General features: G+C 40.9%; 1 protein-coding gene across 1 annotated transcript in view; it reads right to left on the reverse strand.

Annotated features, from left to right (window-relative positions):
• Positions 1 to 27,572, reverse strand: part of LOC149189863 (uncharacterized) — a 76,568-nt gene that overhangs the window by 21,569 nt on the left and 27,427 nt on the right. The window lies entirely within an intron of this gene.

Consider the following 27,572-nt stretch of genomic DNA (forward strand, 5'->3'; position numbering starts at 1 on the left):
TGCAGTTGCCTGGCAACGGCACCAAAAATGTTAGGATTTTTATATGCTTTTTTAATTCCCTATACTTTTAAAATGTCAATCCGGGATTCATAATCTTAGAGTTGCAAAATATTACTGTTCAAATCAAGTTAATTGTTCTATGCTCAAATTAGTACTAAATTAAAAAGATCACGACCTAAAGATAGATTTAACTAAATAATCAAGAAAGATAATCAAAATATGATCGAATCTTAAATAAGATAAGCCAAATTCTCACGAGATCACTCATTCATTCTATCATATCCACGGAAATCTGATATTGGTACTACCCTTAGGCTGGAGGCATTGTTACTGCTATCAACAAACATGAGAAGTTGCCTTGGAATGTACATCAGTTTGATTGGTGCCAATTCTGGAATATGGTACCGAATGGAGTACAGAATCAAGTACCGAATAGCTACCTAGTGCACCTCGAGCTAGATGTTGAATCACCAGTGACCTGTCAATGCCATCAAGCCTCCATCCTCATATTTAGGAATCCTAGCAATATGTCAGTAAAATTGAGTCAAGAGAATATGAATTCGCCTAGCATCTATCTGAACTAACCAAAGACATGTAAAAACAAACCTAATTGTGATTCTTACCTCCATTTATGAACTGGAACAGTTTAACAAGTATAGAATGGTTTTGAGGTGTCAAAAAGAGCAAAACAGAGTAGGATATTATGAAAGGTAGCAGGATAAGGTGACACAAGTAGGGGCCAACACTTGTCTTGTGCATTTTGCAAATAGGATCGAAATTCAGAGAAAGTCCTTGCTGATTTTCATTATGTTATCAACAGTGACAAGATTAGAGTGCTCAATAACTCTAATAATCCATCAAGTCTAGGAATTCTTCAAGGTCAACAAATAATAAGATAATGAGGAAAAGATACTCACACATTAAGAAGAGAAGATTCCAAGGATCAAAAAAGACTATGAACTATCTTCCATATACAATAAGTGCAAGTATAGTGACCAAAAGACTTAGTCTCAAAGATAGAAAATGAAACCGCGAAAAAGGAAAACGCGAGACAAGCCACAGATATCCTCATTTTTTTCAAAATATTACCAAATCCTTCAACATTGAGTAGAGAGAACCCAACATCGTCCAGAATCCTTCTGCTTACATAAAAATGTTAGCTGCTAACCATCGTAACGCTAGCCAACAAAACAGTATACAGTCTCTGTAATACATATCAGTGGAAACTCCAATGAATCAGCCTCTTCACGCCCAAAGAAATTACAAAAAACTTTATCTTTCAACCATATGGCCTTCAAACTAGCCTCTTCACGCCCAAAGAAATTACAAAAAACTTCATCTTCCATCGATATGGCCTTCAAACTAGCTTCTCCAGCAAAGGAAGCCAAATCAGCCCAGAACTTTGGCGGAAAGTTAAAATTTCTTCTGCAATACTCAAAAGATTTAAGTTAAATCATTCAAACAACGGATCAACTTAGCCCAATTGCCCAACCTTCCCTTTTAAAGAAAACATTTAAAATACCATGTAAAACTCCTACCAATTTGAGCCAAATCAAGCCAAATCGCTAATGAAAACCAACAAGCTTAAATAAAATTCATCCATATTGGCTTCATCGATCAGCGTTTTCCGTGTCACGAAAGATTTTCAAATAATAGGCCAAAAGTTCCAAGATTTGGCTCGATAAAGTCTTCAACAAGTGCAGAAGAAGGTCCAGTGCTTAAAAACTTCACTTGATACTAAACGCATCTCTACCTAGGTTACTCTACTAAACAAACAAACGAGCAAAAATATTCTTCTGCATTCATGCAATCATCTCCTCGACCTCGTCTCGGTTTCACGCCAAACACATGAAACATTGTAAAAAAAATGGTGGTTTAAACCTCAATTTATCCTAAATTTTCACACGAAGACTACTTTGTCAATATTCAGATAAGCAAAAATGCACCTGAACTTTGAAGCTGCATGCAAAAGTTGAAATGTGTGCAAATTCTCTATTTGCTAGTGAGTAGACGTTTGAGGACAAGGAAAAGCCAAAACTAGTTTTGGCTTTCTCCATTCCTTTAAAAACTTGCAAGCATACCACCAATTTATCAAGTGGAAATCGAAGCTTTACCAAAATTTCGACGGTTCAAAGCACTGAATGTGGCCATTTCAAATGTTTTGTTGCACCACTCTAATACATGATCGAATCTTTGAATTTTCTGCTCAACTACATGTGCCAAGTCAAGATCACAGATTTCTACCTCTCTATTTCAACAGCAAAATTCTATGCGCGCCCCAAGGGTCGTTCACCAGCAATCTTGCAAAGAGGATGGTTACTTGATGAAAATGATAGAGATGAAGAATTTCCAAACTCTTTGTAGGAATGTAAAGGTCCATCACATGTCAAAAATTTCCTTTGCTTTGGATCCTGAGATTCCACTTCGTCTTCATATTCTCTAGTTGTGGTTGGCTTCAAAACAGAGAACAATTTCCACATTACGGCACAAATCTAAACATTGGAGGATATACCACTATTACAAAACAAACTAAATGCTCTGGGTTTGAGGTATGAAATTTGAGTTGTGGTGGAAACCTAAGCTTTGTGCTCTAATCACATGTTCCAATTCTCCCTTGAGGCTCTTAGAGGATGATGACCTCCTCTTTCAAGCAGAATACTATGGGTGTCAGAAGAATCAAACCCTTTCGCTTTAGTGTAATATGGGAGGAAGTATCCATACCAAAACGTCCAGCTTATGAGACAAAATAAATCCTATAAATATGCCAACGATCTACACATTCAGATGGAATACCAATAGTCAAAATGAAATATTAGGCTTATTGCTCCGAATACATGAGGCGTCACGTTTCTACAGTGATTTGTTTGAACCAAAGTCAAAGACACCGGAGATAGCAATGCGAAAGGAGGCTACAGAGTAAACCCTGAGTGATTTCTTGTCTCTTTAGCAAAAGCATAATCATTGTTGCAACCATAAACAATTACCAATTATGGCAGGAGATTTCAAGGAGAGTGTTGTCAAACAATGATAGCGTGCAAGAGGAACTTTGCAAAGGTGAGGGACTCTGTCAATGAATAAAAGACAACGCGCAGGTAAGGGTTGAGAGGGAGCCGCTTTAGTCAAACCAAATGATATATAAAATGTGGACTCTACAGACTCTAATAGTGTTGAGACATTCTCAAATAATAAGACCCTCCATCTATCCATCCATCTTCATCTGAGTTTTGCAACTATAATTCAAACATCGAAAAAATGTGAGGCCAAACCAAGCTTTCGTTATGCCACTCTAATAGCATCACTTGGGGTTGTTGGCACACATTTCGAGAGGCTAGCTCAAAGACACATGTAATGGATCTCAGAGACCTTAGGTGAGGGAATGTTGCCAACATGCCTACACTATCAAAAATTGAGCTCAGGGTAGCAGAGGCATTTCTATTGTTCTTGGGAGCACATGCAGGGTTTCGACCTAACACATTGACAACCTTATGATTGTGCACACACTAAGCAATGAAAATAGACATACGCAAATTTTGGCAAAGTGACTATTTTGATAGGCAGAAGAGTTACAAACATGGTAGAAAATGCCTAAATCTAACACCTGCGCTCAAATACCATGTTAAACACCCACTAAAATAAAGATTGCAGAATTAAGATCTATGTTGCACGAGTTCACAAACCCAGGGGTGGGGTTCTCAAACCTGTCTCGAGTTCTCGTCCCCAAGTACCGGGTTCGCATACGGGTTCTTCTAAAACACACCCAAAAGAACTGAGTTCTCCGAGTAAACATCGGGTTATTCGCAACCAAAATTTGGGTTCTTTTGTCTAATTGGGTGCGTCAAACCCCGACAATAGGTGCATGGAACCCCAAAATCGAGAACGTTACGGTCAATTCTTTTTACTAATTTTGTTGTAATTCCTTTCAATCTCAGCGTTTTTACTTCTCTTTCACCAGTTTCGACCTAGAGATAGCCACTGTAGATTCATTGTGTAGGTCGAATGTCATTACTATTGTAGCTATGTCGCTGGAGAGCATGTTGACTGAAGATCTAAGATGTTGATGACATGGCTTGAGGAAGCCATTGTTCACTATTTTGAAATTTCCTAGTTCATGTTTGGAGATTCCTTAAGGCAAATTTTGAATGTAGTATGACAATGGACATATATCATGATTCTTATTAATATGTAAACTCCAGTTTGCACTTAATATCAAACTAGAAATTTTGAAATTTCAATGTGAATGTTCAATGTTCAATGTGCATGTTTAAATCTTTAAGGTTTATATCATAAATCTTTCGTGAAAATTCTATCACTGCAACATCTAATTTACTTTGCCTACTTATTTTCAAATAAGTTATTTATGAAATTCCTTCAATAAATATTAAAATAAATTCTGCTACAGATGTCACACCATAATACAGAAACAAACACATGCTACCCCAAATCAACACTCCCTCTTAGCAAGGACTGTGCTCTAGTAATACTCCTCACTGAGTATCACCCTGATCATCCAGCATTGGTCCCTATGCTAATGCTAAGCCTCTCTACCCAACATCCTCTGCACTGATACATTCTGTATTGTTGCCCATGGCTCTGCCACTGCCATTGCTGCGTTTGTACGGCAACTCCCTCTGCATCTATGCTACTATTGGTCCTTTCTCCCAACACTGCATTTGTGCTGCTACTGGTCATTTCTCCCAACATTGCATCTGTGCTGCTACTGGTCCTTTCTCCCAACACTGCATCTGTGTTGCTACTGGTCCTTTCTCCCAACACTGCATTTGTGCTGCTACTGGTCCTTTCTCCCAACATTGCATCTGTGCTGCTATTGGTCCTTTCTCCCAACACTGCATCTGTGTTGCTACTGGTCCTTTCTCCCAACACTGCATATGTGCTACTACTGGTCCTTTCTCCCAACACCGCATCTGCAATGCAACTCCCTCTCCATCTGTGTTGCTATCACCTCCATTTCTGCCACTGAAATGGGCTCTTTATCATCCCCATCTCTTCCCTGAAATAATCAAACTTTGTCCTTCCAAGGGCCTTGGTGAGGATGTTTGCCACCTGTTCTCCTGTAGGAGTGTAGCTCAACTGTACAACTCCTTGTTGGACACAGTCTCTGACAAAGTGACACCAGATATCAATATGCTTTGACCGATCATGAAACACTGGATTCTCAGAGAGCTTGATGCTACTCTGATTATCGCACATGATCCTGGTCGCCTCCATTTTTCTTCTGAATAGGTTCAAAAGCAATTTTCTAAGCCATATGGCCTCACACAAAGTTGTGCTTGCCGCTATATATCATGCCTCAGATGAACTCATAGCCACGGACTTTGGTTTCCTACTGCACCAGGAAGCCATTCCTGATCCAATGTTGAAACAGTGTTACAGTACCCAAAGGTACTTTTCTGATCCACTAAACTTTCTACCCAATTTGCATCAGTAAATCCACTCAATCTAATATCCTTACACCTAGTGTACTAGAGTCCATAGTCGACTGTTCCCTGTAAATACCTGAGAACATGTTTCGCTGCAGCCTGGTGCACCCTCTTCGGTTCCACCATGAACGAAATGAGGGTGTTGACAGCGTAGCAAATATCTAGCCTGGTATTGACCAGATACATCAGGGACCCTATGAGTTGTCTGTATAAGGTGGGATCAACATCCTTGTCTTTTGATGCATCAATCTTCTTCCAGTTGGTGATCATTGGAGTAGCCATGGGTCTATAGTTCTCCATCCTAAATCTTTTCGGGATTTTTGTAGCATATCTCCTTTGCCCAAGGAAGATCTCTCCCTTTTGCTGCCAAACTTCCAACCCTAGGAAATAATGCATTTGTCCCAAATCCTTCATATCGAATTATGTGGCTAGATTCTTCTTACAGTTCCCAATGAGCCTGGATGCTCCTGTCAAAAAGAGATCATCCACATACAATACTAAGATTAGCAGCTCATTCTCTACAACTAGATAGTAGAGATTTCAATCCGCATCACTGTTGACAAATCCCATCTTCTACAAGTAGCCATCAATTCTACCATACTATGCTCTAGGTGCCTGTTTCAGCCCATACAAGGCTTTATTCAACTTGCATACATGAGACTTCTTCTCATGTGTCTCAAAGCCCTCTGGTTGTTCAATGTATACCTCTTCTTCTATTACCCTGTTCAGAAAAGTCGTTTTGACATCCATATGATGAATCTCCCACCCCATCTGTGCTACAAGAGATATCACGATTCTAATAGATGTATACCTAGCTACCGGGGCGAAGGTCTCCTCGTAGTCAATTCCTTCCATCTGAGCATACCCCTTAGCTACAAACCTGGCCTTATATTCTCAAGGTTGTCGTCTGTAGCGTATTTGGTCTCGTAGATCCATCTCAAACCTACCATTGATCTATCTTGAGGCCTTGGCACTACCTCCCAAACATCGTTCACCATTATGGAGTTGTACTCCTCTACCATCGCATCTAGCCAAACCTAATGTTAAGCTGCCTCCTAGAAATTGGCAGGCTCCCCATCCTGAGCTACTAATGCCTGATATCTATCTGGTTGTTTTTGCTCCCTCTTATTGTTTCTTGGCGCACCGATGAAGTCCTCTGCATCTCGCAGAATCTAACAAAGTTCTCTGCTAGTTCTTCCTCTGACAACATGTGCTTCTGTTAGCTCCTCCTCATCCTGTGAATCTTCCTGACCCGAGGAAGAATTCTTTACTTCCGTTGGTTGAAGAGGTTTAACCAGTGGCTCCTCTTTTGACTACTCCTCGAAAGGCATCTCACGAGATTTTCTGAAAGCCCTGTCCTCCATGAACTTTACATCTCGTCGAATCACTACATTCCTGCTCCCTGGAAGATAGATTTTGTATGCCTTAGCATTCTCGCTATATCCCACTAGATATCCCTTTTCCATAGTTTGATCCAGCTTTTTCCTCTTTTCCTCAGGTACGCGGCAATATGCTAAACTCCCAAATATCCTCAAATCACTGACTTCAAGCGTCTTCCTTGTGAAAACTTTCTCTGGAGTAATCTTGCCCAATGCTCGATGAGGAGTCATGTTTTGAACATAGACTGTTGTGTTGCATGCTTTTGTCCACAAGAATTTTGGCATATCCTGAACATACATCATGGCCCTATCTGCTTCTACAATAATCTTGTTCTTCCTTTTTGCTACTCCATTATGCTCCGGATTGTAAGGAGTTGTCCACTCTCTGTTGATGCCCTTCTTAGCGCAATAATCAGTGAAGTCCTTATCAATATAATCTCCACCATTATCTGAGCGCAAAACTTTTATTTTCTTCCCAGTCAAATGCTCCACCAGAGCCTTGAGCTCTTTGAATCGACAAAAAACCTCGCCTTGGTTTTTAGAAAATAAATCCAAGTTTTCCTTGAGTGGTCATCAATAAAGGTAAGGAATTACTCAGCACCACGAAGAGCTTTAGTGGACATACCGCAAATGTCTGAGTATAACAATCCTAGTACACTCTTGGCCCTGTTTTTACTTCTAGGAAATGTTGCCTTGGCATACTTTCCTAGAGCACATCCTCAGCATACATCATCTCATTCCGTACAAGATCCGGAACTCCTGTTACAGTGCTCCTGAGAATTCTCAGAGCCCCATGGTGCAAATGTCCCATTCTTTTGTGTCATTGGTGATTCTAGTTGTAATCTATACAGCCTGTTACTTTTGATCCCGATCCGCACTTTCTTTTTCCAACTTGGGTGTTTGACATATACTTTCTCCTTGATGAAGAAGACAGTCATAACCCTTGCCTTGAAGTTGTGACACGGAAAGTAAGTTCATCCCCAATCCTAGTACATGCAGTACATTGATAGCACGGAACCGTTCTCCCGATTCTGTTTGAAAAACTATGGTACCTCTCCCTACTGGAGTACACTTTGCCTTGTTCCCCATGGTGATCTGAAAGTTCATCTTCTCCTCTCAATAATTTGAGAAACATTCCCCGATTCCCGTCATATGCCAAGAGGCTCCACTGTCTATATACCATACCTCTGATGATTTTGAACTAGACATACAAGCCACTTCTTCTTCTAGCCTAGAAGCCAACATAGAGAAATCGAAATCACTTTCTCTTGTGCAATTTTCTGAAAATCTGTTTGAGTCTCCCGACATGGATGCCTCCGCATCATGGTCTCGACCCATAATTGATTTTCCCTTCCTATCTCTGATTACTCCCTTTGATACCATGTCCAAATTCTATCACTGCAACATCTGATTTACTTTGCCTACTTATTTTCCAATAAGTTATTTATGAAATTCCTTCAATAAACATTAAAATAAATTATGTTGCAGATATCACACCATAATACAAAAACAAACACATGCACAAGAATCAACACATCGACACAGATATTTTGGACAACAGTCCCCAGAAAAACCCAATGTGGGAAAATTGATGCAGCAAGGTAGGAATTTATTATTCAGGAATTCTTCAATACAACAAGGTGCCAAACCGGCTTACCCAACAAAGATAAAAACAAAAACAAAAAAAATCTCCAACACTTCTCCCAGTCCCAATGTCAACCTGGCTGACCTTTGCATAGCTCCCAGACACTCTGCGTCAACCCCTGCTTCTCTTTGTCAGTCCTGGGCCTCTCTGCGTCGCCCACGCAAGCCCTCTAGTGACTGTGCAGTCTGCTACTGCCTCTGCGTCTGCCTAAAAGGCTCTACGTCTGCCTCTCCTACCTTCCTGCCTCTGCGCTAGTCTTCTGGTGATGATCTCGACTCTCTGTTCCGTACTTGCTGCCTCCTGCTGATCTCCAAACCACTAGTTCGAATTTCCCAACTAACCCCGCTTTAGAAATCGAACTGATTGGTCTCCCTCAGTGTATCTTCCAACTGACCCTCAAGCCTCTTCTTATACTTTTCTCGTTGGTCCATAAACAGTCGAGATTAAATCTCTAATCAACAGCTAAGATTAGATTTGGCTTGATCCATGATTTTGGGACCATTCTAACCCAGTTTTATATTTATACCCATTAATATTTTATTTTTCCTAAGTTTAAACTTAGGAACTCCATTAAAAATATTAATTATTTTAATATCTCCCAAACAAGTTAGAATCCGCCCAAACCATTTCTAGGTCTTGGAGATCTCATGTGCTTTAGCCTCTCCGCCAATTTTCATGGCTAGAGCACATCCGATGCTACCCCAAATCAACATCTTTTATTTTTCTTGTTTAAAGTTGGAAAATATACAAATTCATATATATGATAACTTACAAAATATATATATATGTGTGTGTGTGTGTGTATTATAATATACCCCCGACGAACCCACACACCCTATTTCAAAAAGTGACGTCCCCGTGCCCGACCCTAAACCCAGGTTTCCTGGCAACATAGATTAAGATCAACGTGAGATAAATTCTCTCCACATGATGTGCATATAAATTCATGTCACTGACCCTTGGTTTTCATCTCTCAGGAGATCTCTTGGACATCTACGATTGTTGGAATTCCTCCACACCAACCCTAATGGATTAGGTATCCAACAACAAGGTTGCTAATTGCTTATAAATCAACAAAAGCTTGTTGTTGTTATTCTCTCTTTTCTTTCTTTATGCTCCAAAATCTATACCATTTATTGTCCTGCACATCCCATCCAAAATCTTTTCTCTTACTCAAATTTTTCACTAATGTTAGGTGCATCTATCGTGTACCTATATAGAACATATTTTGAAGATGGGCTATTTTGGGATTAGGTATCCAACAACAAGGTTGCTAATTGCTTATAAATCAACAAAAGCTTGTTGGGGTTGTTATTCTCTCTTTTCTTTCTTTATGCTCCAAAATCTATACCATTTATTGTCCCGCACATCCCATCCAGAATCTTTTCTCTTACTCAAATTTTTCACTAATGTTGGGAGCATCTATCATGTACCTATACAGAACATATTTTGAAGATGAGCTATTTTGATCATAAGATCTGTTTACGCTTAAAATCATTTGGTTACACCACAACCTCAGAGATGCCATTTTATCGGCACACAAAATCAACTTCATTGGATCTACTCCACAGACTCCACAGACTTCCTTCCATTGTTGATCTTGACCTCCATAATCGAAACGACAAGCCCCAAGAGCTCCATCACTCTTGGCCACGCCTAAACCTGAGATCTACTCTGATCTCCTTTCTTGAGAGATATAAAACTCTATTTGAAATCCCTTTGTGACCCGAATCTAATCTCCTTGGATCACCCTCATCCCTTGAGCTATCCCAAGCTGCCCACTTTTGAGCTACTCAAAGTTGTACATGAACCAATTCGTATGCCCCTTTTATAGGAGGCCCTAGACCTCCTAGACCTCCTAGAAATCCAGTAATGAAAATTGAACATGTCAATCGAGTCCACATCGTCACTAGCAATAGTTGAATTTCAATTGGAACTGCATCATCATCAACAGCCTCTTAAATGTATGTATGAGTCTCTGTGTTGTGGTACCGTTGCCCTTTGTTGAATACCAGGAACTATTATTGGAATTTAACAAACCAGAAAACTGAGATAGAAATATTTGTTGGGTGATGCAGTATGGTCACATAAACCAGGGATGCTCTTGCATTAAACTCGCTGGGTAATAAAAGACATGACACATGAGCATCCTCGTTGCTAATTGCTTATAAATTGATAACCACTTCTTGGACTTCTTATTCTCTCTTATTTTTCTTTATGCTCCAGACTATATAGTATATACCACCTATTGTTTTGCACATCCCATCCTGAATCTTTCCTCTTACTCGTTGACTTCATCACTGCTGCAATAATGTAGTTTTGGGAGTATCTGTTGTGTACCTATGCATAACATATTTGGCAAGAGCTATTCTTTTGTAAGATCTGTTAACATTTGAAACATCCAATTAAAAGGTAATTAGGAAGGCACACAGTCACCTTCATACATTCCCTCTGTACTAGTGTTGCTAGCCTCAGAGGAGTAATCCCTAGGTGATCTGCATATTGAATTTGACTTGTACTAAACAAAAGCAACTTCAGATCTCCATATAAAACTCACTTTTAACAAGAATCAGACTCCAAATCTGGTTAGAATAAGTTCCAAACAGCAAGTACATAACAGGATTTCCATTTAAATTTTAAATACATAATTCTGCCTTGGCTTCTGTGCAAATCTGCATTTAAATGCCACAGATCAGTGAAATATTGTTGCAACTTGCTGGTCCACTGACAAAAACTCACAATAGATCAGGAAAACTCAGATATTTAATTTATATGACTGGTATCCTTGAATCCATTGGGCTATGCAGTTAAATGAAGAGAAAAACTAGTAAAGTGAGAGTGATACACAAGGTCAGGAAACTCCGAAAATTCTGAATAACAGCAATTTAACACCGTAAAAACAGATATTTAGCTGCCAAAACTTAATACCATTACTCCAAAGATGTGTATACGACCTCTGGGGTGATTGGTTTCAAGTTCAAAATACTCCAGGGACCCGGGTCACTTCTAACTTCTAAGCACTCTCTTTCACCAAGTCCAGGGATTAGATCTCATGGACAAGGATGAAAGGACCTCCAATTCTCACCAACCAGTATGCTCTCTTACAATCACTTGAAAGAATGGAAAAAGGAAGTAAGAATGATGACTCGTGAATATCCATTGACAAAACTACAATCATCTCTCCATCTCTTATAGAATGGGTATGGGAGTGCACATAGAAAGCATCTCAGAATATAATGAGGAAAACAAGAAGAAAATCCCAAGAAGCACCCTTCTCATGCACAATGAAGGCCAGTGGTAGGGCACTCTTCTCCTACTAATACTAACCTATGAAAGCACTAAAAGCTCTCTGGAATACCTGCATGCATGGAAAGGGAGGGGAAAACAAACACAAGAGGCTACGAAGCTCTCTTATGCCATTCACCCAACTTGTGGAGGAAAAGACAAATGGGAAAGCATGTCCAAGATAGAAAAAGGTAATCGCCGAGCAAAGCTACCTTTTCTCAATATATAAGGCTTTTGCTTTTGAAGAAAAAGACAATAGGACAGCTTTCTCCATGTGGAAGGCTTTTACTTTTGGAGAAACGCCAAGTCAACTTTCTTAAATGGGATGCTTTTACTTTTTGAAAAAAGAGGAGTCAACAAGGAAAAGATTCCCCTCAAGGAAAGCTTGTGCATGATGTCATCGGGGCACATTTATCCATAAGCCGAGCAAAGGACAAGTGTCAAGCGAGAAAGCAACAGAACCACTCCAAGGAATGCACATGGCAGTTCATCAAGGCATACCATCCACTAGGAAAAATCATCCTGCAACAAGCCATCAACTACGGTGCACTTCCTTAAGTCAATTCAACATGATTAAACATCCTACAAAACATAATCGAGATCACTGATCTCTCTAGAACAAGCATGAAGTTTAATTTAGCCATGATTTTGGCGCTTCTGGAAAACCTTTGAAAACTAAAACCCATCTTCACCACTAGAAAACAAACCTAGGGAGGTTTGTACTTCGAGAAAAAAACAAGATAGCAAAAACTCCATTGTCCTCTCATCTAACCGAAAACTATCACTCATGTCTACCGTAATGGATAACCAGAAAAGGTATGACCTTCCCCAAAAAAGCCAAAAACCACATTCTCCAATCATCTGTTGAAATTTGGTACCGGAGGACAGGTGGTTCCCTTAGGCTTTGATCTTTGGCCTAGGGAAAAGTGTCCAAAAGAATTTAATTTTTCTCCTAAAGTGACTTTATAATTTTATAAAGTTAAATCTAATTTAAAAGTGACTTTAAGTGATAAAGTTACTAAGTCTAATTTTAAAGTAACTTTTATAAAGTAAATGAAAAATTAGAAAGGAAAAGTGACTTTGGAAATAAATGACTAAGTGGGTCTTTATTAAAGTGGGGTGAATTAAAAAATAGAAAGTGAGATTTAAATGAGCATTTAATCTCAGCCATTGATCTAAATCTATTTCAGCCATTGGATTTAGAGATCACCCAAAAGTCACTTGGAGTTATATTAAAGGAGGAAAATGAAGAAAAGGTCATTCATTCTTTCATGAGCAGATTGGGAGAAGGAGAGCAAGAGAGCAAGAGAGATTTCTGAGCAGGGAGGAGAAGGAGACAGCAGCTTGGCACACATTCCAAGGCAGCAGTTGAGCAGATTTGTACAGCTGATTCAGCACATAGTGAAAGGCAGATTTTTGCACAAAAATCGAGGAGCAGTTTGCTGATTTTTCTGCACACAAAACGGAGGCCGTACAACATTTATTGTTGTCCTGTTTGCTGTAATTTCCAGATTGCTGTGAGGCACGGGAAAGGAGATAAGTTGTAAATTTGTTTGCTGATTTTTTGCTGAATAATTCTCACTGTAAAAAGGCAATTTTCAGAAATAAAAAAGAGCTCTCAAACTGGTTTTCCCCAAGAGTTGTAGGGGGTTTTTCCAGGGTCAAGTTGACCAAAAATATCAGTGTTTTAATGTGTTTTAATGGCTGTTTTTGATTGCTGATTTTTAATTCTGCAATTTCCAGCATTCTGAAAAATTTCCAGAATTTGTGTTTTCAGCAATATTTATTTTTTTCAGTCTGTTAAATGTATGGTTATGGGAATGGGCATTTAACTACATGGGAGAAATAAGGAGAAACTGAAAACCGGGGTGGGAAAACAGAAATTTCTACATGGTATCAGAGCTTGAGTGCTGAAGGGCAGTTTGGGACAGCAAAAGGAAAAATTACAGTTGCTGATTTTTCACTCAGAAAATTCCAGCAAGCTGATTTTTTCATAAACAGCAGTTTTATCTTTACTACAGCAGTGCTATTTTTCAGTTTTAGGACAGCAGGATGTCATTGGGATTGAGGGTGGAGGATAGGCTGGATGGGCATATAAATTACAGCGTTTGGAAGGAGAGAATGCAGAGTATCTTTGAGGAGGCAGAAGTCTGGGATATCATGGTGCATACCGCACAGAACCCTGTTGTTGTGCCCACTGATGTTACTCAGTTGGCTGAGTATAAAAAGAAGAACAATAAGGGTAAGAGGCTGATTCTAGACGGAATCAAAGACCATTGCATTCCTCATGTGAGAGGAAAGAGCAATGCCCATGAGATGTGGACAGCATTGTCCAATCTCTACCAGAGTACCAATGAGAACCGGAAGATGGTCCTGAAGGAGAAGCTGAAGAACATTAAGATGGGTAATGATAGTGCAGCTGGATATCTCACAAAGATTACCAATGTGAGAGATGAGTTGGCAGCGATTGGAGAGGCCATTCCACCCACTGAGTTGGTGCGGATTGCAGTGAATGGCCTCCCCCGTTCATGGTTGAACTTTGCTGATGGGGTTTGTGCACGTGAGACCCTTCCCACATGGGAGAGGTTTTGGGATGATTGCATTCAGACAGAGATCAGGAAAGGTCAGCTTGGGGCAGCCAAGCCAGTTGAGCAGGATGAGGATGTAGCACTGGTGGCAGGAGGCAAGAAAGGCAAAGGGAAGAAGCAGGCTTCCACAAGCAGTGGTGGGGGCAAAGGCAAAGGTAAAGGTAAACAGGAGAACACACAGAAGGACTATTCCAAGGTGAAGTGTTGGAATTGTCAAAAGATGGGACACTATGCAGTTGTGTGTCCGGAGAAGAAGAAGAAGAAGGGGAAGAACCAGGACGTGGCAGCTTCAGCAGAAATTGAGGACTTTGCTGGTCGTTTTGACCGAGAGTTTGCGTTCACTACATGTGAGTCCTCTAGTGCAGAATCACCTGCCACACAGGTTCAGAGGGAGCATGATTTTCCCTCAATTAGCGGAGCATCTACAGGTATCTGGTATGTGGACAGTGGGGCTTCACGTCACATGACAGGAGTCCGTGAGTACTTCTCAGAGCTTTCAGAGAGTGGTACTGATATTGAGGTAGTACTCGGTGATGACAGAGTTGTTAGAGCAGTGGGGGTGGGGACAGTGACATTTCAGAGGGAGTCCAAACCTCCCTTGAAGGTGTCAGAGGTTCTTTATGTGCCAGGGATGAGGAAGAACCTCATATCCGTCTCAGCTTTGGAGGACAGAGGATATGAGGTACTGTTCAGGGGAGGACAGGTGTTGATGTATCCCAGGGGCACTCCAGCTGATTCAGCTAGAGTGATAGGTGTACGCCATGCAAAGGTGTACAAGTTTGCATTCCAACCCCTTTTGGCATTGAGCAGTAGTACCGACAGCAGAGCTAGCAGTTCTGAGCTGTGTGAGATTTGGCACCGTAGGATGGGACATATGTATCATGGAGCCTTGAGGACATTGCGGGAGATCACTACAGGTGTGTCAGATTTCAGTACTGATCACTTTGATACTTGCAGAGGTTGTGCGATGGGCAAGTTTGCCAAATCCCCTTTTCCCAGCAGTGACAACAGAGCAACGGGGATACTTGATTTGATTCATTCCGATGTGAGCGGTCGGATGTCTCATGTTTCCTTGAGTGGATATGAGTACTATGTTTTATTCATTGATGATCACTCCAGGAGGACCTGGATTTATTTTTTGGAAGACCAAGAGTGAGGTCTTCAAGCGGTTTCAGGAGTTCAGAGCTCTTGTGGAGACTCAGACAGGTCGAAAGATCAAGTCCTTGAGGTCGGACAATGGAGGAGAGTACACCCTTGGAGAGTTTGTTGACTATTGTGCGGAGGCAGGCATTAGGAGGGAGTTCACTGTTCCTTACAACCCCCAGCAGAACGGGGTTGCAGAGAGGAAGAACAGATCCATCATAGGGGCTGCCAAAGCCATGTTACATGATCAAGGGTTGCCATTGTTCTTGTGGGCAGAGGCCTGCAACACAGCTGTTTACTTGCAGAACAGGAGTCCGCATCGTGCCTTGGGGCACATGACTCCGGAGGAAGCTTTCTCTGGGAAGAAGCCTGATATTGGTCATCTTCATATCTTTGGATGCATTACATACTCCTATATACCCAAGGAGAAGAGGACCAAACTAGAGCCCACCGCAGAGAAGGGTATCTTTGTGGGCTACAGTGAGACCTCAAAGGCCTTTCGGATTTACATCCCTGCACAGAGGAGAGTTGTTGTCAGACGGGATGTGAAGTTCGAGGAGGACAGGGCCTTTAGGAGGTCACGAGAGTTAGAGTATCTGGATCAGCCAGACCCTCAACAGCAGTTGAGTCAGTCGCAGGGATCCAGTGGGCAGGGATCAGAAGGATCAGGAGGTACATCTATGAGGATGTCAGGTCCGTCAGTGAGCAGTGCCTCATCGAGCCAGAGGGGTGGTGCTCAGGGCAGCATGCAGAGCAGTTCACAGAGCAGTTCACTAGGGAGTCCACTGATGGACAGTTCACACGGTACCTCAGCTTCTACAGGTTCAGGTGCAGGCAGGAGGACAGCAGACAGACAGTCAGGAGTTCAGGCTACTGATGATGATGAGGAGGAGGAGTTTCATTCTCCAGTGGGAGAAGTGCGCTCAGGGAAGAGGAAGCCCAAGTGGCTTCAGGACACCTTGAGAGATGCCACATCTGTTGCTGAGCCGAAGAGGCCGGTCAGAGAGAGTAGACCACCTGAGAGGTTTTGTAGCTATATGGCGATGGTTACCAGCATCCTTGACTCTGAGCCTTCTAGCTATGAGGAGGCAGCTAGCCAGCAGGTCTGGAGAGAGGCCATGCAGGAGGAGTATTCTTCTATCATGAAGAATGATGTTTGGGAGGTGGTGCCGAGGCCTGAAGGCAAATCCGTGGTTACTTCCAGATGGCTTTACAAGGTAAAGCATGCTGCAGATGGCAGCATTGAGAAATTCAAAGCGAGGTTTGTGGCTAGAGGGTTCTCCCAGGTAGAGGGAGTTAATTATGAGGAGACCTTCGCTCCCGTGGCTCGATATACTTCGATCCGCTCCATTATATCGATAGCAGCAAAGATGGGTTGGAAGATCCACCAGATGGATGTGAAGACCGCATTTCTCAATGGCTTCATACAGGAGGAGGTGTACATTGAGCAGCCACAGGGCTTCGAGGTGCATGGGAAGGAGTCCCATGTGTGCAGATTGAAGAAGGCCCTTTATGGCCTGAAGCAAGCTCCCAGAGCTTGGTACTCCAGGATAGATGCATACTTGCAGGGGATGGGTTTCACAAAGAGTGAGGCAAATCCGAACCTTTACTTTATTGTGATTGGTGAGGAGCCTCTCATTCTGGTGCTGTATGTGGATGACTTGATCATTACAGGTGCAGAGAGACTCATAGAGCACTGCAAGAGAGATCTTGCGGCGGAGTTTGAGATGAAGGACATCGGTTTGATGCATTACTTTTTGGGTTTGGAGGTGTGGCAGGAGGAGGGGCATTTCTTCCTGGGGCAGGGGAAGTATATTGTGGACATCCTTAGCAGATTCCACATGGAGGATTGTAGACCCATGTCGACACCGATGATCACCAACTGGAAGAAGCTTCATGCTTCGGATTCCGAGTTGGTGGATCCCACATTGTACAGGCAGCTGATTGGTTCCTTGATGTATTTGGTCAACACTAGACCAGATATCTGTTTTGCAGTCAACACGATGAGTCAGTTTATGTGTGAGCCTAGGAAGGTTCACTGGGTGGCTGCAAAACACATTTTGCGGTACTTGCAGGGGACAGTGGATTATGGTCTGGACTACAGGCAGGGAGATGGAGTGAGATTGGCAGGATACACTGATTCTGATTGGGCAGGTTGTGCTTCTGATAGGAAGAGCACTTCAGGGTGTTGTTTTGGGTTGGGTTCAGCAGTAGTGTCATGATTCAGCCGGAAGCAGCAGTCAGTAGCACTGAGTTCAGCGGAAGCAGAGTATATGGCAGCCAGTCTAGCTAGTTGTGAGGCCATCTGGCTTCGCAAGATGTTGTTTGGCATATTTGGTCAGCCGTTGAGACCTTCAGTGATTTACTGTGATAATCAGAGTTGCATTAAACTCACGGAGAATCCAATATTTCATGACAGGTCAAAGCATATCGGGATCAGATATCATTTCATCAGAGACTATGTTCAGAAGGGAGCTGTGAAGCTTGAGTATATTTCCACTGATGAGCAGGTTGCAGATATTCTTACCAAAGCCTTACCACGGGGCAAGCATGTCTACTTCAGAGACAAGATGGGTGTGGTGAGGAATACCTTCCTCGGTAAGAGGGAGTGTTGAAATTTGGTACCAGAGGACAGGTGGTTCCCTTAGGCTTTGATCTTTGGCCTAGGGAAAAGTGTCCAAAAGAATTTAATTTTTCTCCTAAAGTGACTTTATAATTTTATAAAGTTAAATCTAATTTAAAAGTGACTTTAATTGATAAAGTTACTAAATCTAATTTTAAAGTAACTTTTATAAAGTAAATGAAAAATTAGAAAGGAAAAGTGACATTGGAAATAAATGACTAAGTGGGTCTTTATTAAAGTGGGGTGAATTAAAAAATAGAAAGTGTGATTTAAATGAACATTTAATCTCAGCCATTGATCTAAATCTATTTCAGCCATTGGATTTAGAGATCACCCAAAAGTCACTTGGAGTTATATTAAAGGAGGAAAAGGAGGAAAAGGTCATTCATTCTTTCATGAGCAAATTGGGAGAAGGAGAGCAAGAGAGCAAGAGAGATTTCTGAGTAGGGAGGAGAAGGAGACAGCAGCTTGGCACACATTCCAAGGCAGCAGTTGAGCAGATTTGTACAGCTGATTCAGCACATAGTGAAAGGCAGATTTTTGCACAAAAATCGAGGAGCAGTTTGCTGATTTTTCTGCACACAAAACGGAGGCCGTACAACATTTATTGCTGTCCTGTTTGCTGTAATTTCCAGATCGCTGTGAGGCACGGGAAAGGAGATAAGTTGTAAATTTGTTTGCTGATTTTTTGCTGAATAATTCTCACTGTAAAAAGGCAATTTTCAGAAATAAAGAAGAGCTCTCAAACTGGTTTTCCCCAAGAGTTGTAGGGGGTTTTTCCAGGGTCAAGTTGACCAAAAATATCAGTGTTTTAATGTGTTTTAATGGCTGTTTTTGATTGCTGATTTTTAATTCTGCAATTTCCAGCATTCTGAAAAATTTCCAGAATTTGTGTTTTCAGCAATATTTATTTTTTTCAGTCTGTTAAATGTATGGTTATGGGAATGGGCATTTAACTACATGGGAGAAATAAGGAGAAACTGAAAACCGGGGTGGGAAAACAGAAATTTCTACATCATCAACAAATGGAGCCACTCTGTATACTCTCCAATGGGTATCTACATCTATGACCAAATTTTCAAACAAGATAAAGTTTTCAAAAAAGAAGAAAAGAAAACTTTAAAGATTGTGAATTTTGAAAATATGAAAATGGCCATTTGGAGAACCCTGTACTAGGTGCCCAAAACTATAATATGCTACTAAAAATGGCCAGTTTCTAAAATAGCAACTCAAGACTCTAAAATTGCCGTGTAACCATCCTCATGCTCCCAAACACTGCATGTCAATCATATGCATGGGGAACCTTGCTAAAAATAAATCTAGCAAAACCTACTAATGGAGCAACTCTGTATACCCTCCAATGTGTATCTAAGTATGATCAAATTTTCAAACAAGATAAAGTTTTCAAAAAAGAATAAAATGAAATTTCAAAGATAGTGAATCTTGAAAATATGAAAATGGCCATTTGGAAAACCCTTTACTAGGTGCCCAAAACTATAATATGCTACTAAAAATGGCCAATTTCTAAAATAGCAACTCAAGACTCTAAAACTACCTTGTAACCATCCTCATGCTCCCAAACATTGCATGTCAATAATATGCATTGGGAACCTTGCTAAAATTAAATCTAGCTATGGCACTACACCTATTGTCCCTTGGGCAAAAGTCATATCCATATTTGATTGCAAAATTGATGCACAACAATTCTAGAATAAGGATCTTGATGGAATAATAATTTTGAACAATGTATCAATCTAGCCAAGGTATTCAAGAACCAACTAAAACTTAACACTTGAAGCATGGGAAAATTCAGTGTTAACAAAATCATTAATTCTCCATTACTAAGTTCAATGAGAGTTGTCAGATACTCGTATTCATGGAGAGATAAGGTAAGTTTATAATTTTCCAACAAATGACCAAATGGAAAAAATAGGTCATTAGCACTGCTCAATACAAGTGTAGATCACTCCTCTAGAAAGCAGAAGCGAAACAAATCTAACCTATAAAAATCTAGGCTCTACTAGCATACAACAAAAGTGATACATCGCTCTAGAGTAAATGTCCCATGGCTACAAGAGCATCTCATATGAAAGAGGGGTGATTGTCCTCTAGAATATCCAATGTCAAGTGCGCAGCTCTCCTACCATGTGAGACTAAAAAGAAGAAACTCTAGATTGATATTTCATCCTAAGAGTTGGATTTGGCTCAAGGAATGGCCCTCTATATGGAGGAAGTAATCTACTGCTAAAACCGAAAAGAGGTTAATTGTCTATAAGATTGGCATACACTATCTCGAGATCTAAGAAAACAAATCCATAAGGGTCTCGCTAAAGTTGAGGGTCAAACCACACCTCAAAGTCTTATATTTCTAAGGTCTAAAATTATAATGTTCTTTCCCTCTCTCTTGGTGTCCCTATCAACTTTGAGCACTAGCAAGGAAGATCTAATCATCTAGGTCATGTTTGATCAAGAGGTCAGACAAAGGATGTGAGATATAAGCCTAAAGGCCTCCCCCATATATAGAGCCAGGGATCTATGGTCCGAATACCACACTAAGGTGGAAGAGGAGCTAGGAAACCATTTCAACAAACAAAGCATCTATAAAGTGATACTCTATATTGGTCTCTTATATGTATCAAAGCCAACAAAGTCTATCCTCCCAAAAAAGTAGATGCTTAGCTTCCACCCAGTCCCAAGTCCATGCATCCAATGTAGCATGTAAGGGCGGTAAACAAGAAGTTTGTACCAAAGCCTTGAGAAGTTCTCTAGTTTAAAGGTTGTCTTGGGCTTCAAACACCTAGAGGGGCAATCCAAGTGACTTGTATATAATGCCTATATATATGCTCCTTGATAATCTCTTTTATCTCCTACTAAAATAGGCAAGAGGTGGCCATAAACATCTAAATAGTATCTATAAATGGGAAGCCACTCTATTAATATGTTAGCAAGTTGTAGGAATGTGATACCTCTTAGAACCAACAATCATCTCTCCCAGTTGGAGGAGGGTAGGCATGATAATGGCCTATAAAGAAAAATAAAAAAGGTGTGGATACCAATCCCTGTCTATAGCCGAGTTGGGAAATCTCCAAAGACAATGCCTTAACTCTTTTAGCACTAGTCTGTTGCAAACTCTAACTAAATGATCGGTTGGGGTGCTGCCCTCTTGCCTCTAATAATGTTGTCAAGCAAAAGGATCTAAAGTCTCTTAGTCTCGACCTAATCTAATTCAAGTAAGTTAGGCCCACACACCACTAAGCCATACAAAAATTGTGTGTTTGATTATGGAGTCCATCAACTCCAATTTCAAAATAGAGCAGTGTCTATAACATTGTCTTTCTAGAGTTGTGAGGGATCCCTATCCATTATTAACCCAAGGTTGGAGATCCTACCTTTGCCCAATACGGGTCCCAAAATTGAACTCCTAAATGTGTAGATTGTAATAATCTCAACCTCCTCTCCTCTAAAATCATATGAAAATCAAAGGCGGTATTCTTCAAGCAATTGAAGATCATTACCTTGGATTTATCAGGATTTAACATCAATTGTCTCTACAAACCCTCAAGGGCAGAGGTTAGAAGAACCACGTCATTGGCAAAAAAAAAAGCAATGAGATCAAGGCATGGTGGAGAAGACACATCACTTCGTTTGATGTTTGATTTGCTCAGGGAAGAAAGATTCCAACTTATATCTATAGATCCCAAATAAGGTGGGCAAGAAAGGGCACCCCTACTTCACCCCAATAGTACAACTAATGATATTCAACAATTCACACATTGTGTGAAGGTCGTCGAAGACAACCTTGTAGGGATGCATAATAGAAGTAATGAGTCTTTAAGATACCAATGTCCCTAAGGCTTCCAGAACAAGGCCTCTTTTGAAGCTGAGCGAAAAGCTTGATGAAAGTCTACAAAGAAACAAAAAACATTTGAAAGGTGGTGCCTCACCTCCTCAATAATGGCTTGAGGTTGAGAATGTGATCCATAGTCTAATACCCAAGTCCTATCCCCCTTATTCCATAGTCTAATACCCAAGTCCTACCCCCCTATTCCATAGTCTAATACCCAAATCCTATTCTCCCTTATCATGTTCATGTTGTTAGTTTTTGTAGCATCAGACAAGTGTTCTAGTCCCAATTTGTGTCTAAGAGGCTAAGGAACACGAGATCTCCAAAACCCAAAAAAAGTTTCGCAAGATAAGCTTGTGAAACGCCTCAATTAAATTAATTGATGAATAATTAAAAAATGTCAAAGTCTAACTTAGGAAAATTGATTAATTAATGGAAATTAATTGAGGATGATTGAGAATGCTCTAGAGACTCATATGGATCGAGTCTAAGATGACCTTAGCCATTGATGAGGATCTAATCATGGTTGTTGAAGCTCCAACAAGAGATTGTAAGAGCATATCGATGGGATGAGGAGAGACACAAGTCAGGAAGAAACTATCCAGGCAATGTGAAATTCCTAGGGCATAGCGATTGAATGGGAGAAGAATTTGAGCTAGTGGAGGAGCATCAGGGATTGAGGGAGCAGTAGAGCAAATTTCGGAGGAGATTCCAAACAATTTTTCAATGCCGAAGAGGCAAGCGAATTATTCTACAGAAAAGCCATCCAGGCAGTGCGACTAAGCCAGAAACACCAGTGCGAGTGTCAGGAGGAGGTTGATTCAGTGGTTGAAGGTCGAGAGACCACCTGGAAGGTAGAGAGAGCCAATTCCAAAGGCATAGGGAGGCTAGACAACCCAGTTGGAGGCAGTTTCAGGGGCCATCCAGACCTGCAAAGGCCAGAAATGTGAGCAAGCCAGAAGAAGGCAAGTTGATTTGCAGAAGGGAGAAAATTTCTCCAACTAAGTTTGCTAGATTATTTGCTGGAGGATTGTCAATGAGGCATCCAAATTATTGTACTCACTTCTTTACTACTATATAATAAAATAAACCCTCATCTGTTGCACCGGTTTTCCCTTCGGGGTTTTCCCGGGGACATTAGTCCACAATAACTGTGTTGATTATGTGCGTAAATTTCTCAGTTCCAGTTTAATTTTATGGATCGTATTTATTTTGTTGTGAAGAATTAGTGTTTTTTTCGATATTAATCAGAAAAATTAATAAACTGCTAATTAGTTAGAAGAATAAATTCCAGTAGTTGCAGTTCAAGGATTTTTCACATGGTATCAGAGCATGTTTGATCAAATTTGAAACTCAAAGGCAAGAAGGAGTGCGATTGTGCAGTTCCAGTCAAATCTGAAGCACTTTCTCCAGATCTTTGAAGGCCAAGCCAAGGGTTCGATTTGCAAAGGAGCATAAAATCGATTTCCAGATCCAAGTGAAGGAAAAGTTCGATTTTGCTCCAAATCTGTGGCCACGAGCAATGATGTTATCGGGAAGTAATTTCGGTGAACAGATCAGTGATTTAGTAGAGCAAATCTATCAGATCTGGGAGTGAAGATTTGCAACAATTGCATATCTGCGTAGGGCAAGAAGAGAAAAGCAAACAGAGAAGAGGTTTTCACAAGAAGATCTATGATTTCTAGTTGCAGGAGGCCATAGCAAACTTGCCAGTGCAGCGAGTGCAAGTTTCCCAATACAAGAGTTGCAAGAAGTGCGAGTACCTGAGAAGGAATTCCAGAGGCAAGTGAAGCAAAACTGTGCAATCCAAAGAAGGGTGTGAGTAGCAGAAGGAAGGTCAAGCAGGGAGAAGTTTTAGTCTCCAGATTTCTTGAGTTTCGCAAAGATGGCCACAGTGGGTCTCAGGGATCAAGACAGGCTTGACAAAGCCTCTAACTTTGGCGTAAAGAATGCTAGAATGTTGTTCCCGTTAGATGAATATGGCCTAAAGGAGTATGCAGAAAATAAAGTTGCCATACCTACAGATGCTCAACCACAAGAAACATACAAGAAAGAAATGGTCAAGGCTAAGAGGATGATCCTAGAAGAGGTTCGAGATCATATCGTTTTGCATGTTGCTACATTAAACACAACAAAGGAAATGTGGGATGTCATAGTCAAGTTGAAAGGATAATCCATCAGAAATCAAAGAAGCTGAGGACGACCATAATGCAAAAAGGAGAAGGCATTACACCTAACCTCACCAAGATACAAAATGTCATAGATGAACTTGTAGCAGTTGGGGAGAAACCATGAGATAGCAAGCTAGTCCGGACAACTCTCAACAGTTTCACCAAGCAGTGGCATACTTTTGTCAAAGTTATTTCTGGGCGAGATATGCTACCTAGATGGGATCGTTTGTTGAGCGATTTCACTCAAGAAGAGATGAGACTCAACCTTGTGAATGGTTATACCAACAGCAACAACAAGGGACGAAAGGAGGAGGATGAGGAAAACGAGCCCTTGCAGCGAAGGAAAAGGTGAAGAAGGGTCCCAGTCAAGGTCAAGGCTCGGGAGGAGGTGAGAGAAAGAAGAAAGATTTGTCGAAGATCAAGTTCTTCGGGTGTGGTCAGTATGGCCACTAAGTCACCCAGTGTCCTCAAAGGAAGAAGGACAAGAAGCAACACGAGCAGACAATAGCTTCAGCAGATATTGATGAACTAACTGCCAAATTGGAGGAGTTTGCTCTGACAGCAGACAAATCTCCGGGTGGATGAGGAGCTTGATACATGGGCGTGTCAAGCTAGGCAAGATCTAGATGTAGCTAAGAGATCATGTTGATCAATTGCAACAGGATCATCACCTTTGCTATAGGGACCCATAGTATTTAGTAGCAGGATTTAGTGTTAGCAGAACTAGTTGCAGTCAGATGCTCGATAGGCAGTTGCAGAGCTAGTTGCAGTAACAGTGTCAGCAGGGTGTAGTCAGACTTATAGTAGCAAAGCTAGTTGTAGTCAGGTGATCGAAAGAAAATTGCAGAACTTGTTGCAGTGACACGAACAATGTGAATTGCCCAGTTGCAGTACGCAAGCGTACTTCCAACCAAAAGATTCCCAGCCAATCCAGTTTCCAGTGCAGGGCAGTGTGAGTTGCCAGGACAGAGTAGAGAGATATCCCATAGGGAAATCGAGGCTCAGAAGAAGTCTAGTTTCAGAGGGAGCAACCCTATGGAAACTAGTACTTCAAGATCTGGGGAGATCAAACTCATTATTGCAATATCTGCAGTAGCAATACAAAGATAATAACAAAGCAGTAGCAGCAATAGTATGAGTATATCAGAGTTTGTGCAGTAGCATGATGGACAATATTCTCTTCACAGTAATTTCCAGTGACAAGAAGATTGGTCAGCTTGGGAAGTGGAGGAGGTTGGTCAGATCTCAGTAGCACAAGACTATGCAGGTGCAGAAGAGTAGTATTGGTGGAAAAAACACCTTTCTCACTAAGAGGGAGTGTTAGTTTTTGTAGCATCGAACATGTGTTCTAGTCTCAATTTGTGTCTAAGAGGATAAGGAACATGAGATCTCCAAAACCTAGAAACGGTTTCGCGAGATAAGATCGTGAAACGCCTCAATTAAATTAACTGGTTAATAATTAAAAAATGCCTAAATCTAACTTAGGAAAATGGATTAATTAATGGGAATTGATTGAGGATGATCAAGAATGCTCTAGAGACTCAAATGAATAGAGTCTGAGATGATCTTAGTTGTTGATGAGGATCTAATCATGGTTGTTGAATGTCCAATGAGAGAATATAAGAGCAGATCGATGGGATGAGGAGAGACACAAGTTAGGGAGCAACCATCAAGGCAGGGTGAATTTCCCAAAGCATAGTGATTCAATGAGAGAAGAATTTGAGCCAATGGAGGAGCATCAGTGATTGAGGGAGCAGTTGAGCAAATTCAGGAGGAGAATCCCAACAGTTTCCAGTGTCGGAGAGGCAGGAGAAGGGAGGTTGAATTACTCTGCAAAAAAGTCGTCCAGGCAGTGCGAGCGAGCTAGAAACCCCAGTGCAAGTGCCAGGAAGAGGTTGATTTAGTTGTTTAAGGTCGGGAGACCACCCGGAAGGCAAAGCGAGTCAATTCCAGAGGCAAAGGGAGGCTAGATGACCCAGTTGGAGTCAATTTCAGGGGTTGTCCAAACCTGTGAAGGCCAGCAGTGTGAGCACGTCAGAAGAAGGCTAGTTAATTTGCAGAAGGGTAAAAATTTCTCCAAATAATTTTGCTAGATTATTTACCGAAGGATTGCCAGTGATGCATTCAAATTATTATACTCAGATTTTTACTATTGCATTATAAAATAAACCCTCATCTACTACATTGGTTTTCCCTTCGGGGGTCTTCTAAAGACATTAGTCCAAAATAATTGTGTTGATTGTGTGCGTAAATTTTTCAGTTCCAGTTTAATTTTCCACAGCGAATTTATTTTGTGTGAATAATTGCAATGTGATTTATTCGATATTAATCAAAAAAATAATAAATTGCTAATCAGTTAGGAGAATAAATTCGAATCCAAAAGCTACAATTCAAAGATTTCTCACACATGCCACCTACTCCATAAAGTGTTTGAGCTCCATGACATGGGATTGTGTGAGATCTTCCAAAAATATCCTATGGGGGAGGGAAAATAGTTGTCACTTACGTGAGGGTAATGTAAGCAATCACTCGACAACTTCAATCGTATAAAAAGAGTAAGGCTTGAGCCATCCATGTTCTATCTGAATTGATGTTGGGGAGCTCCAAAATCTCTCGAAGAAAAGATATTCATATTTACATCAAGTCAATGTGTGGTGTAGGAGATGAGGGGAGTTGTGTCACCTTCAAATTCAACTCTCAACGCCTCCTTGTGCAATCCCCAATAAGCCTAGTCTGCACTATCTCCTCAATCATTGTAATTGGAGGGATTTCAATACTCCTTCAAACAACCTATGTCCAAGATTGAGTTGGATCTTGATTTCATGTTTAAAACTTTATTGTTAAGGGTGAATCTCGTCTTGCCTATTTTTGAGGTCAAAAATCTCCACACAACAAATCACTTAATGGTTGGAGGGTTTCTTATGTTTTGGCATCTTGAACCAATTGTTTGAGAATAAGATTTTAGGTCTCCCCTTTCAGAACTTGGTTCGTGAGACTATGAACTTCACCATGTAATTGGTCCACTTTAATGGCTAAAACATTGCACTGATATGATCATTCTACTAGAAAATACCTTGCATTTTTATTGTCTATCATTATTAATTGAAGTTGATGTTGCCCTACATTTATGAGTTGTTGTCCTTCAATCCCTATCAAAACTAGTAGTTGTTGACCATCAATTTCAAGTTGTTAGGGCCTTTCAAACCCCATTAGATTGGTTGGATGTTGTCCTTTATGATCAGACCCCTCAAGTACTGCTTATCACTTGCTTGGATAAATTGCCTTAAAAGCGAGCTAGATCAAGGCAATGCCCATGTAAATAGGTGCAAATTCAAATTGCGCTGGGGGCTGAGGCAGGTAAGGAAAGACGGGAGAAGATGGTAGCTAGAGGGGTTATGGTCAAGAGAGAGAAAAACGAAAGGAGCATGAGTGTAAGGAGCGAGGAGAGATGTTAGA

Source organism: Pinus tabuliformis, chromosome 3_1 (assembly GCF_031772625.1).
Source record: "Pinus tabuliformis cultivar Carrire ecotype Pingquan chromosome 3_1, CPIR1, whole genome shotgun sequence".
NCBI lineage: Eukaryota > Viridiplantae > Streptophyta > Pinopsida > Pinales > Pinaceae > Pinus > Pinus tabuliformis.